The following is a 13584-nucleotide window of genomic DNA, read 5'->3' as shown; positions in this document are numbered from 1 at the left end:
CTTATATAACTATATAAACTTATATAACTATATAAAACTAGAAATAAACACTGTTAAATTATAATAAAATTATAACACTGTTATAATAACAGCAACTCCTATAGTTATCTATAAAAAATGTTTATGTCCTCTTCTGCTCCTCCAGTAGGACACTGCAAAAAAAAAAATCTAAATTGTTCATTTATCTTCTTTTAATTACTTCTTGTAGCAGTTACTAGGTGGTAGAATTGATGCACCTTGCAGTGACACTGCAGCATTTCCAGACCTACTTATATTACAGAACATACAAACAGCAGTATGTGTGAGATTTATGCCTTCTATATTTACAGGTAGTAAAGCATGATGCATTTAATAAAGATAGATGTACCTAAGCCAAAATAATGAAAACTGGGAAAAGGCTATTGCCATGACTCACAGAAATCTTTCAACTATATGTTCAATTTTTAGTAGTACAGGAAAGCTCCCACACCATCAAGCTGAGGAGATAATGTGACCAATTAATACAAAACAGAGAGAAGCATGTAAGAATAAGTACCATAGATAATGTTGTTGCAAAGGGAAGAAAAACTTATGAATAATATTATACAAAATGCCCCCTTTTCAAGAGTTCATGCAAGTCAAACCAGGATAAATTTTATCTCAGTTTTTGGCTACTGAGGAAAAGCAACAGGTAACACCTAACAGCACAATGAGTCCTGACAGAGCTCCTTCTGCACACTCCACTGAAACAAGCTGCAGGAAAAAGTCAGAGCCAGCATCAGAGAAGCTGAAGGAATTGCTGATGAGGATTAGACAAATCTTTGTGTTATCTACAGAGAGAAAACAAAACAGATGTTCATCCAAGTGATGTGCTGTGAATTTTGCAGGTGAAGGAAAAATCAATTAGAAGCCTTTTTTCTTTATCCTAGAAATTTGAACTGAAGGAAGCTGAAAAGCAGAGTGGAATGGAGCAGAATTCTCACCTTTTTAATTTCTTTAGGTGCAGTGTTCCACTAATGCAGAACTAATTACAGCAGAAACAACCTAGCTGGGTAATTAATTCATAGCAGAAAATTTTAGTATCAGGCAGCAGGAATTTTTTAACACAAAACAGCTTTTGACACAGTTTCGACAAAAAGCATACTTTCCATTTCTTACTGACTTGACCTAATAATTTAGCAGCTGCCTGGAGTATCACAAAACACACAGGTTTTATTTTGCAGTGTGGATTTAATGGCTCTACCTTGAACTACAAAGAAGGTTAATTTATTTCCAATTGCATAAAAAAAATCTCTCCAAGCTATGAGCCATTCTTTTTCCAGGCTACCTCAAGGTTTGCTTCCATTGTTTCATCTTGCAGAAAACTCAATATTACTGTCATTTCAAAGTTGCAATAGCCCCTAGAAAACTGTGCCCCAGTGTAGCACTGCATGTTTACTTAGCAGTGAACGTGTTGGTCAATCTTTATTAAAAAAACATTGTCTGTAGAACATATTTGAAAAGGCAGCCCGCCTGACTCTTTCAATGATAGGTACAAGTCTCATGCCATTATTTTATGATGCACACCTGCTTATTAGAAAATTCTATCACAAGCTTTGATACGTTTTTTATACTTTTCAAAGACATTGCAATTGCACCTAACTGAGGTAGTTACATTACGAGCTTTACTCCTCTTTCCTGTGTTTTCTGCTGCAGAGTGGATTCAGTTTTAAGAAACAGAACTTAATTTTCTTCTATGTAAAAAGTCAGACTCAATTTACTAACACATAATTATTAATCAAACTGGTAATAAATATTTAAGTGACAAATGAAAAGAACACACCATTTTCTGGTGAAATAAAGAATTTCACCAGAAAACTTCAAAGTCTTTCTTCCCATAAGGTTTCCTATATCCTTCTGCTTTTTTTGCTCCTGTGCTAAACTAATTATTGTTATGTATTATGAAGCACAACAGCAGGAAGGAGATAAAACAGGTAAACATATTTGCAAATGCTACTCTGTTACAATTTACTCAAATTTTACTAAAAATACAAGCTATTTTTAGTCACTTGCACTTAGTGATGTTATTAAGGGCACAATTCAAATCATAGTTCTCTTTTGCTGTTGGCAGATCATTATTTGAGGTTGAGAGATTTGCAATGCACTAGAATTCAAAATGTCATCCATTCAAACAGGAAAAACAAAATGGAGCTAAATTTGTCTGCATAACTGTGTTATTTTACAAAGATGTAAAATCAGGACAAGTTAGAGGAGAGAAAGGCCTAAATCCTGAGACTGTGCTGTGGTTATGGACAGCAGGTACCAGTAGATTTCAGAATTATTATATAGCCAAGAAATAATATTTTGACAAGTACATACATGTTTTTAAAAACCAGCCAGCTCATTTCCTTTTCCTCTGGGCTGCTCTTCTGCAAGCTTGAGTCAAACACCAGAGACTTCACACCAACCTACCACTCAAGCTTTCACCGTCCAAAGCAAATGAGTAAAATAGGAGAATTTGGAGATTATCTCCTGTATATATTTAGGCCAAACCACCAAGTAACTTACATGAGGCACTGAGGAAAATAATGCTTATTCTCTCTTATGGCCTTACCCAACAGTCTGTGCTCTACAGACTCATCACACAGAACACCTGAATATCTCAACATAATATGCACAGCTTCAATGACCTTCAAAGTACAAAGAAGCCATAACAAGGTACACAGACTACAGTTTTGACACCTGTGAGTGAATGTATATCAAAATCATGTCAAGAAGTCTGCAGAGGAAGATACTCAATACTATTGAACTACTAAAATAATGATTTAAGATGTAGTCATGCTTTTTAATGTATGGGAAAGTAATCCAAGATGCCTCTTCTGAGTAATAAAATGTTATGTAAACAAAATGGGACATGATAAAGAAACTGTATACACAAGTTTATTAAAGAACTGTAAAGGGAAGTGTGTATGCATGTACATCACTGAACCATGCAGTTAACATTGATAAAATTATATTTTGCTAAGAGTATGGATCTGTATCTACAGAATCTGACCATTCCATTATCTTGTGTAGGCATCTAATAAAGTACAAAATGTGCCATATTACACAATCTACAGAGGGAAAAATCCATGCATCTTTTCATACTTCATTAAATCCATAAAGTTCTTTGTCACAAGTAATTATATGTATGCTATATCTTTCCTTTTATACCGACTCAATGGCTTCCTGGCCCCTTATTTCACTTGTATACAGGTTACGGAGTTAAAATGTCTTCTTGAGACTTTCCTATACATTGTACAAGTGTTAAAAACAAGGAGAGATGGTCAGATGGGGGACAACCATGTGACAAGGGACAAAGAAGGCGCACAATTGTGGGTAATTATGCTCAGCTTAGTTGGCTGGGGAAAAATAGGTTCAGATCAACTTTTCAAGAGTTGTTACTGTTCTGGTTGTAAAAAGCATGGTGGAAGGAACCAAGCATAAATATTTTTTGATGAATAACGGCAAAGGGAGGTTAAAGAAATTGCCTCAATAAGACTGTAAGAGTGGATGTTTCTGAGAGGGAATAAAAATAAACTCACATTTCATGAAGAAGATATTAGAGGAAGCAATTTTCTTCACTTTTAGCAACCATTTAGACATATTCTCATCACTGCTCACTGGTCAAAATAATGAGACAACAAAGCACAAACCCAGCAGCCTTTGTGGTATGATAGGAAGCCATCACACATGCTCCCTCTGCTTCACAGCAAACCACAACAGGATCACCTCATGTCACCTCCACAGCTGCATTGCCCACAAGGAGGTTACAGCACAAATACCAGTGCAAACGAGCAGCAGCACAACACAAAAGGGTAAAGGTGAGGGGCAGGGATTAAGGAAAACTCTTTCAAAGGACTAAGCAGTAGACAATCAGCAATACTTCTTCAGACCAGTTGTAGTTTATGCATTTAATACATTTCATAATGTATTCTCAAAGCTATGTTAAACAGCTTGGTACAGGAATATAGCACATTCATTGGGTAAAATCATTAGGAAAATAATGGAAAAGAAACTTGTAAAATAAAACTACTAAATCACAGTACACAACAGGTGGAGTTACAATTTATTACTACCTTTTCAGTATTGTACATTTGATGTCAAAACTTACAACTCAGCCTCTCTCTAAAATGTCTGAGCCAAAAGAAGTCGACTGCTGTATCTGACTCTGTAAACCATCCAGGAAAATTTAAAAAACATTGCCCTTGCAAAGCCTGAGCAAACTGAGGTTAAGAGATCAAGCTGAGAGGCATTTCAAATATAGTAGAGCCAGTCAATTTATTATTCACTTTTAAGAAAGGCTGTAGAGCCTCCTCAATTATCTCCAGAGCAAGGAAGAAAGATTTTAGCAATAAATCAAAACAATGATCACTCAGGTTCTTTTCTTGTCAAGTTTGAGACTATTTTTTCCTTACAGCAATGACTGAAGGTCTGTCCTGTTGCTATATTTCCCAAGAAGCCACATTTAATTGACATCTATTTAAATGGATACATTAAAAACACTCAACCTTGTTGAGATTGCTTCAGTACTACAAATAAACCAGGCACACCTGAACAGTTATATATCATTTTGCACCCTAATTCATGCTGAATATGCCTGAAAAGTAGGCAATACTATTCCCCTCCCTCACATTTCAAAATAGGCACATGTGTAAGCTTAAGCGGTGTACATGGCGCTCTCCAGGCTTTTTATTTTCATAAGTGACTAGAAGCTCCAAACTTATCCACCTTCCATTTAGTTTACTGCTTTTCAATCTTCTTCTGCTGTGTGACACAAGATATCCATACTAACAATTAGACTAGAATAACCATCAGGTTCAAAGAAAACAAAGCTCATTTGCCTTCTTTTAGACTAAGCCTAGAAATGAGAAAATTGATTGAGCACAGATGTGAGCAAGGGTCTGAAAACTGTTCTTAGATTTTGGCTAAAAGGAATGATTTTTGAACATTAATGAACAAGATAAATCTTTAGAGCTCTAAGTTCACTAGTGCTAAGCATTGAATTCAATAGGATCCCATGTCTCAAAAGTACTACAGTTCCAGCAATTTCAGGCCAATGGACAATGTCAGGATAGCAGGGGTCAGGATTGCTGGGATTATAGATCCGCATTACCCAATGGGTTTATAATCAATTAATTCCTGTGCAAGAAAAGAAACTTCCCTGCTCATAGAAGGGTGCTAGGTGTGGGGAGGCAGCAGCTATATTTGGACTGACTGTTCAACAGACTGGAGTCAGACCTGATTCAGAACAAGACACCTGGCTTGTTTTTGTGGTCATACAGGAAATAATTTCCCTCTGCAGAACTCTAAGCCCAGCTTTTGCACCTTTTTTCTATTTAATCTTCTCTTTATCCTGTAAAGTGATCATACAAGGACCCTAATTGAATATACTTCTTGGGCAATTTAGTGAATTCATGTGGGCAAATGCTTTATACTGAATGCAGAGAAGCACATGAAGTAGGAGTGTGAGCAGGTAAACAAAGTGGGTTTCGTTCATTTGCTGAAAAATTGTTGAAAGGAATGCTTGTTTGATTGGAAAAGGCAGGACAGTGACCATAAAATGAAACTAAAATGTTTCTCTATGATTAAAAGTCTTCATTCAACCACAAACAAAGCTCCTTGTATCAATTATCAAGTTATTACCAAATATTATTATTACCAATATTATTACCAAAAATAACCCATATTCAGCTTAGGTTGAAGAACGTGCTTCACTTGATGTGAAGTCAGGAAACATAAAACAATTTCAAAATAGTTTTTGTCCTAATTCCCTATTTTATTTTTAAATTTAGGGCTATTTTTACTTTAAAATATCATTTTTGAGAAGCAAAAAGGAAAAAAAAAAGTCACTATGCTGGTGACATTTACTGGTTTGTCTAGGTTCTGTAAACACTGAGTCCTATATGAGCATAAGCAAAATGAATCCCAGAGCAATCAGTTTAATATCTTATGTGTTGGATCTCTGGCTTTTGTTAGATTTTGGTAACAGCACTGAACAATATTTGGGGTGGAGGTTGACTATGGTTTGGGGTTTTTTTAAATATATGCTCTTGTTTAAGTAAGTTGCAGGCATTCCTTTAACTATGATCTTGGTTTAAATAGTCATATCATCAGGACAAGCCCTAATGAGCTGTACTCAGATTTAGATATATTTAGACTGATATGATGCAACATGCAGCTATCTTGATATATTCAGACTCTCATCAGAAACACATGGCAAATGTGATCCATTCACCTTCATCTATTTCTGTGCAGATGCATTGATGGCAAATTTTCAAACACCGGAAACTCTTTATCAAAACTGAGTATTTTTATGAAGTATATTCTTTAGTTCCATCACAGTCACAGGATATAAACCAGGAAGGTTTTCTTACATAAATCAATTTCTGTTAAGCAAAAGGTCACACTCTGTAATGACTGTTAGTCATTTCCAACCTTAACACCTGTGAATTTACAAATCTATTTGAAGACTTCATGAAAAAGAAGACCAAGATGAGTTTTGTGATTTCTACACTGAGTAGAAATCATTTCATTTTCATTCCTGGTTTAAGGCCATCTTCTGGATTATTTCTGCTTCAGCTAGTATGACTGAAACCTGAATAGATGGCAAGGAAAAACTTGTGTTTCAATAAGCGATTCTCCTAAGCTTTTCAGAAGCCTAAATAAATAAACAAGTGTTCAGTAGGATCTAGGGAAGAGTGGTGCTCTTTACAACTGGTGCAGAAAAAATGTGCTTTTAACTTGCATACTGGTGCATTCACACACATACAGTTTTCACTTCTATGAATGTTAAAAACATTTTGTCTGTGTTGGGTAGGTCAAATGCTCAAAGTTGAAAACATTTATCATTCAGTTGGTACAACTTCATTGAAGACAGCAGTCATATATCAACAAAGATTCAGGACAGTGACTTTTCCTGAGGGATTCAGGGAGTGAGGGAGTACACTAACCAGAGGCACATTTTCTTGCTATTCAACTGCTTATTACTGTACCATTCAGGAGAGCACATTATATCATAATATTTTGCATAATGGCTGAACATGATACATGCCTTTTTAAGACATGACAAGTCCAGTCTCACTGCACATATGACCCTTATGACCCCTCACATAAATTTTGGTTCTATCCATAGATGTTTAATTTCTTTCTTTGTATGATTTGTTCTATATATAAATTCTTCTAACCTAATCTCATAAATTTAATTGAAACTTGTAAGCAGATAATACTGTCCATAAAATGGAAATTAATCATTTTTAAAGCCAGATTCCAGTTACATCTAGCAATATTTTATCCAGAAATATTTGAACAGTAAACTGAAATGGAGAAATGATGCCTTGAGTTTTAGCTTTCATATTTTCCAGATTCTGTACTGCTATAACTCTGAATTTATAAAGTGTTAGCAAGTTCTCCTCACAGTTTAGTTAGACAAAACAATCCCCTTCCAGCCAGAGAGCCAAGGACACCATTGCAGCTTCAGGTCCAAAAATATAAACAACTTCATGTTCTTTATCAGCGAACTGAAGAGAGCAATCTGGGAGGATGGGACTTCGTAACCTGAAGGTGTAATTGGACAATTACCCCCAATAGGTAAATGGAGCAAAACTTATCAAAGTATGAAAACTCGTGACCAGTCGTCTATCTTAGGTCCACCTTGGGTAAAGCCATGGCCAAGCTCTTGTACTGCCCAAGGTGTATCCTTGGAAGGCCTTTTTAATAAAAACCTACTTTATTCATTCAACACTGTCTAGCCTCTGTTCCAAGTAGCCTCACAGGCATCAGAAAGAATTGTTCAGTGAACAATTTAGATTAATTACTTCAAAACAAAAGGATGATATTGCTACATGAGGACAATTCTATGCTAAGAACAGCTCAGCTAAAACTCCTTTTCCTGTGATCACTGTTTTTGCTGGGAAAGGGAAGCAACATCAAATACTCAAATAGTTCACGCAAGAAAGGAGCGATAACTACTGTTCCAAACTGAGAACGCATTCCTTGTTTCTTCTAAACATAAACTTATTTCAAGTAAAAGTAATCCTTTCAAAAATGAAACTATTATCTCCAGCTCATTAAGACAAATTTCAGTATTTTTGTCGATTTTCAGAGATGGTTTGATAGAGATGAAGGTATTGTTTCCAATTACTGTTGACACACTTGTTGAACTTGGCTTACTAAAGTATAAAAGCATACATGAAATGTCTGTGTTCAATATCACTTATTCCCAAATGTCTAACTCAGAAATCAGTGTTTAATCAATCCAAAAGTGGAGACAAAATCCATTAGGCTTACAATCAATGACTGTAGATCATCTTCAAATAAAGTCTTCACTAAAGAGCTTATTTCAAACTGAGCAAGCATTAAGTCCTGAAGTTATAAAATCAGCAAACATCTATTGACCAGAAAGTGTATCAAAGCCAGAACTTGGCATATCATAACATAGCTTTTATTTACAATGTGATGTATGCTCATGGGAAATATCAGCCCTGGCAGACAGAAAAGAAGGTGAAACTTTCACACTTATCTCCCTTCATATGCTAGTCACAATGAAAATGAAATTGAAAATGTTTTCTACAGTTAGCACAATATTTGGTTATAAAGGTTTCAGTGAGAGGCTGTTGCACACTAGTACAGTGAAAATTCTGTATTGGTTGTATTTTCACTGTTTACAAATAGCAAAACATTAAGAATTCTAACTTTGGTAGCTATGAATTACTTAGACTGTGTAAATAGCATTTAACAAGAACATGGAGATTCCCAAATAAAAGACAAAGTATAGTATTTTCTTTCCAAAGCATGGCTTTACTCTATTGCCTTACACAAAATTTTCCAGGATAAGCTAATAGTCAACTGTCATGTTAAGCACCCTTGATACCAAGTGTCAGTTATCAAAAAAAAAAAAAATCCTATATCTTGTCATTAATCTGCACTGGGTTTTATCCACAGATCTCAAAACAAGCCAATGAGCTGCCAACCCTGACAGCTGCAAATGTCTCCTGCATGAAAGTGTACTGTGGGCTAGATTCCTATCTCAGTTACAGCAGCAACAATAAAAGGTCCTTTTGTAAGCAACATCAACAAAAAAGAAGTACATCAATTATCTGTGGTAAAATTACAGGTAGAACCTGTATGAATATAGGAAAGAAAATGAAACAGTAATTTTGTATGTATAAATATTACAAATTTAACTCTTAATAAATTAACCATCCAGTCAAATAAATAAGGAAACTACTCCAAACAACAAAAAACATCCACCCCTCCATTTTCGAAAATTAATTATACTGGTTCTGCACCAGTAAGACATTTGCTATTTGATTTTATGCTTACACGGGGTGAAAACTATTTCAAGTCTAAAGAACTGCCAAACTCTTTTAGGATATTATTTTTCACCTGTCAACAGGAGATCAACCACCTTGCATTACATCTCCCTCTTTCTCTGTTCCTGAACTCTAAGGATTCAATGCAGTTGAATACTCCCCCTTATGGGCTGCTACAACATGACATTACAGTGCTCTGTATTTCTCTTAACTAAATGCTACACCTCCTATATGCACTGTATATATAGCAACAGAGTTAAAACAGGTCTAGATATTACAACCCATAAAAACTGTTTCATTTCACTAAGTCTGTGATAGCAGATTTTTGCAACTGCAAATTGTCATTCTTTGTTTTGCTTTGAAATGTGTTTTTACTCATCATGACTAAATTTCAGAAAAAATATATAGGAAGATAATTGATTAAGTCAATTAATCAATTGTGCTGACTAGTGTTTTGTTCTTACTGGAATTTACCCTGGACAAAAAAATACATCTAAGTATTGTTGTTAGGAGATTTGCCACTGCAGTAACTTATTTGAAATCATATTTGTTAATGCTGTAAGAACCAAATGTAGAACAATGAAACAAAATCTAATTAAAATGGTACTTACTACATTTTCCTGAAGAAGTGGAAAAAACTGTACACTATCTGTATATGGCCCACTAGCACCTACTCTCTCTCTGTAGATTTGGTGAGAATAACTTTCACCTCCAAGTTCACTACTTGTTCTTCAAATCAAGCAGTCTATTTCAAAATGGATTTGCAATTTCATTGTGCTAATCGTTCAGAATAAAGCTTTACTACTTAGACCTTATATGATTGGCTGCCCTAGAGTATAACTAATTTAACTTAAAATGCCTTAAAATACAGAAAGTATTTTCTGTTTTTTTTCTTTCACTCTGTTACTGACTGAAAACACACAGGGTCTCTCACCTGCTGTAACTGCCTGTAATATCTTACTCCTCAGGGCAGTTTGTGTCAGTACACGTTCCCTGTTCTACTATGTCCTCATATGCTTGAGGAGGGGAAAGTGTGTCGATATTTTCAACCCGAAATGTTATTCAAAGAGTAAAATGCACAGTTACCATTCATCCTCTTCACTTCCTTTTAACACAAATTCATCTTCTCAAAATGTGCTGAAAAACATTCATTAACAGTGACATAATTTCACCTCCTTTGTGCTGTGTCAGTCCAGCAAAGTACTCTGTTCTCTTGCAAGTCTTCAGAATTCAGCTGGTAACTTCAAAGAACAGCAAGCACTAACTTCCCCCAGCAGATCCTGTAACATTAAGCAAAGCACATTAGGGATTAAGATCCTCTCTGGAAATAAACAGAGCTTCATTTGATTCAAGTTCTTCTCCCTGAACTTTAAGTGAGTGGTTCTGGGGTCATTCTAATAAAACAGTTCACTAAAAGGCATCCTTCTGAAAGTGCTTTTATCTTTGCTTATTCCATTCATAAAAATGAATGGGTTTATCTGCAATGAATTTACAATTTAGATATCTAAACAAAATAACCAGATTAACATTTTTCTGCAGCATATTCTGTGGAAGTCAATGTAAAAAAAATTGTTTAGAACATTTATTAGAACACTCAAAGTATGCAAACAATACAAAGGATAAAATCAACAATGGAGCTTGGCAAAAACCTCCTAAAATCTCTTTAAAAAATTAAGCTTCAATACTGGAACTCCATATAACATTTGACAAATAGTTCCCAGTACTATTTTCATCTCCTCTGTGAACAGCAGGGGTGGTGTCATCTCCATTCAAGAAGTTTACTTGATTTTGCTTTTCAAGTTTCCAAATAATGTTAAATTCAAAAACAAAAGTTCCTCTATTAGGCAAAAATCATACAACTGTCTTAAAGGAGGTGATACCTTCTGAAACAGGGGAGGTTATTCAACATTTTTACTAAATTCTACTATGACGAAGCTATCAAATAGAACTGAAATTTTATATGAAATGCTAATTTCAACTTTGCTCTTTCTGAGATTGATTGTGTTTTAACAGAATCTTCTTTTGTAAGGCAGATGATCTAGGATTCTTCTAAATGCAGTTGCACAAAATAGTTTTGAGCTTTTGAAACTGGAGTTTATAGTGGGAACTAATTGTAAAAGTATTTTCTTACTAGTTATAGGCAGTACAGGTAAGGATATTTTTTTTAGAGAATTAAACATCATAAATATGAAAGCTCTGTCTTTCAGACAGGGTGAACAGACACAGAAAGCTGCTTTTCTACAAGAGAATCACCTTGGTTTGAGGTGTTTCTAATCTTTCAAGAATGGGGAAACACCACACTCCCACAGGCAATTTGTAAACTAAAAGCAGACAAATTGACAGAAACTCATGGGAAAAAAAAATAGGAGGCAAGAAGGTAATCCTTAATAGATTGGCTCCCATCAAACAGAGGGGTCTGGTCTCCTTTTCAATCTGATTTGTATCAGCAGCAGGGTGAAAGCCAGACTTTCAGAGACACAGCCAAAGTTGGCCACCATGTCCCTCAACTTCTTAGAGATTCTTAACCACACTTGTGCGAGAGAGGAGTTTCAGCTTATTTAGTTTGACAAGCAAGTATCTGGGCTCTCAGATTTCCTGGGATACAGATAAAAAATCTGAAGGAGACTGATATAAGAAATCCCTCACAAAAAAAATATTGCATTCTTTCTGGCCTTTCTCTCCTGCTGTTCTGCTCTTACAGAAAGTGTCAACTCTCAGGGGTTTGCATGCTGTGAGAAACAGCAAGGGTTAAGAGAGCTAAGTGCAATTCATCTCTTATGAGAACAAAAAGGAAAATGAAAATAATTATTTAGAGTATCATAAAGGTCCTGAGTTCAGTCCATCCAGGGCAGAACCTCAGTTCTTAAGACACTTAAATCTTTTAGTACCTCAATTCAAGCTTCCTTTTGGATCTGCAATTATTTATGAAGTCTTGATAGATAAAGTTATGGGGGAAAGAGGAGAGCAAGATCCTCAGTAAAAAAATAAATTATTTAATGAGTCAGTGACTGTGAGGCTTTCCAGGTGCAACCTGAAAATTACTTGATGGTTACTGTCCCTCACATGTTATTGAGTTTACTTTAACATCAGAAACAAAGATGTGGCTGAAGCTGATGTAAGCACCCTGCAAACTGTCAGTAGAAATCCAAAATCTGGACTGGCCAGTAGAGCAACACGGATGGTATCATGTCTGTGATGTGACAGGGAAACTGGATCAGAGTGCCTGCAGCACACACTGTGACAGAATATTAACCCTAAACAAGAAAATTATTTCTGTGCCTGAAATTCCAACTAAAGGTCAGCCACCAAAGTCAACAGGAAAAAGTGGAGATGAACACAGGTAAATGCAATTTTATCAGGACATTAAATAACTTCTAATCTGTTATAAGCTATGGGTCATGCCATTTGATTCTGCTGATACAGGTGCACCAGGGCCAGTGTATGTTCCCACAGCTTTTGCACTCGTATGTGCCAATCACATATACAGCACAGCATCTGAAGCATTATGAACTGGGGCACAGCTAACCAAGAGGACAGAATTGCCAGGGAATTCAATTGTCTGCTGTAGTCTGCCAACAATGGAGAGATGCAAAATTGCAAGCAGAAATAATAGATCATGCTCTGGACAGTGGAGAAGAGGTGACAAATGAGGCATAGGATGTTATGCAGAACATGTACATTCCAGAGGATGAAAGTCATCACTGCATCATCTGATTCCTAACTTCTGGCCTCAGTGGATAACCATAGCATAGTCAAATCTCATTGCTTTGAAGGTCACTGGTGAGGTTTTTATCAGCCTGGCATTTGTTGTCAACTTTTTCTTTTAAGTTCTCATTCCATTTTAATAACAAAGGAACGAGGACGTGAAGGTTATGTGTAAAAAAACTCCCACTGATTTTTCATAAAATACTTGAATCTAAACAGACTTCAATTTACCAGGAATGTAGGTAACATTACCAAGTCTTTATTCACATCATACCTCCAATCAGCTTTTGAAAACAGGCACGGAATTCTAAGGTAGGACTGCTTTCAAGGTGTTCAAAAACCTAAAAGAAGCATAAGAAAAACACTATACTAGAGTGTAAATTTTTGAGTTAATTTATTCTCTTTCTCACTTCCTATGGTTTGTGGTTCACTTCTCTACAAGTGAAGTTAATATTCACCAGTTCTAGAGAAAAGAATATTTCTAGAAAAGTGAAGCATTCATCACTGAGGGAAAACAGGAAGCTTCTATTTCTACTACTGTTCAGTTTATTGTCTTGCAAATGCAGGT

This window comes from Onychostruthus taczanowskii, unplaced genomic scaffold (assembly GCF_017590055.1).
Source record: "Onychostruthus taczanowskii isolate IOZ18803 unplaced genomic scaffold, ASM1759005v1 scaffold5, whole genome shotgun sequence".
Lineage (NCBI taxonomy): Eukaryota > Metazoa > Chordata > Aves > Passeriformes > Passeridae > Onychostruthus > Onychostruthus taczanowskii.
The sequence above is the reverse complement of the archived record's forward strand: the minus strand, read 5'-3'. Positions refer to the sequence as shown.